The sequence below is a fragment of the Propithecus coquereli genome, unplaced genomic scaffold, assembly GCF_000956105.1.
Source record: "Propithecus coquereli isolate 6110/MARCELLA unplaced genomic scaffold, Pcoq_1.0 Scaffold6, whole genome shotgun sequence".
Taxonomy (NCBI): Eukaryota; Metazoa; Chordata; class Mammalia; order Primates; family Indriidae; genus Propithecus; species Propithecus coquereli.
Genome location: NW_012151951.1, coordinates 8,140,405 through 8,141,969, shown reverse-complemented (window position 1 = coordinate 8,141,969; position 1,565 = coordinate 8,140,405).

Below are 1,565 nucleotides of genomic sequence, written 5' to 3'. Positions count from 1 at the left end.
TTTTTAGTTGTCCGATTAATTTCTTTCTATTTTTAGTAGAGACGGGATCTCGCTCTTGCTCAGGCTGGTTTCAAACTCCTGAGCTCAAACAATCCACCCGCCTCGGCCTCCCAGAGTGCTAGGATGACAGGCATGAGCCACCGCGCCCGGCCTATTCTGGGGTTTTTGTATTTCCATATAAATATTAAAATCAACCTATCAATTTTTACAAAAATTTCTGTTGCGATTATAGTTGGGATTACATTGAATTAATAGATTAATTTAGGGAGAACTGAATTGAGTTAATTTCTATACTTACTCTTTCTATTGAGTTTTCATCAACATAGTATATTTCTTCATTGATTTAGACCTTAATTTCTCTCCACAGTGTTTTATAGTTTACAGTATAGAAGTCTGTCATTTGATTTCTAGGTATTTGGCTTTTTTTGATGCTACTGTAAATGGTATTATTGTTTAGGTTTTATTTCCTAATTATTTTTTTCAAATTTGTAGAAATATAATTTGTTTTTATATTTGTAATTGCTTTTTAATAGATTCCTTTGGATTTTCTACTTAATCATGTTATCTCTGAGTAATGGCAGTTTTATTTTTTGTTTGTGAACTTTATTTGTTTATTTTTCTTGCTTTGTTGGACTAAATAGAACCTCCGGCACAATATTGAATAGAAGTGGTAATAATAGACGTTCTTGTCTTTTTCCTGAACATAGAGAGAAGGCATATAATATTCTACCACTCATCAAGATGTTACCTATAGTTTTCTGTAGAAACTTATCATCAGTTTAGAGAAGTTAACTTTATTCCTAGTTTGCTGAGATTTTTGTTTTTATGAAAACTCTGGGTGTTGAATTTTATCAAATGTTTTTACTGCATCTACTAGTTGATCATATGGTCTTTCTTCTTCATTCTCTTTGTATGGTAAATTACATTGATTGATATTCAAATGTTAAACCAACCTGTCATTACTGGAATAAATTACTTTACCATGATGTGTTACCATTTTGATATATCCTGGATTTAATTTCCTAAACTTTTGTTTAGGATTTTTGCATAATTTTTCATGGATATAATTTTTCTTTCTTTCTTTTTTTTGTAATGTTTTTGCCAGGTTGTGATATCAGGATTGACCTCATAAAAGGTGTTGGAAAGTGTTCTTTCTTTTTTGTTATCTGGAAGTTTGTGTGATTAGTATTATTTCTTCTATAAATGTTTGGAAGAATACATTAGCAAAGCCATCTGGGCTAGGAGTTTTCTTTGTGGAAAAGTTTTTGATTATGGATTCCATTTCTCTGATAATACAGGACTATTCAGATCCATATTTCCTCTTGTGCCCATTTTGCTAAGTGACTTTTTCAAGGGATTTGTTTCATTTTTTTTTATTTCAGCATATTATGGGGGTACAGATGTTTAGGTTACATATGTTGCCCTTGCCCCCCTGCAAGTCCGAGTTTCAAGTATGTCCATCCCTCGGATGGTGCACATTACACTCTTTGTGTATGCATATAACCGTCCCCTCCTCCCCCCTCCTCCCTGCCCGACATCCAATAGATGTTATTCTTATATGTGCA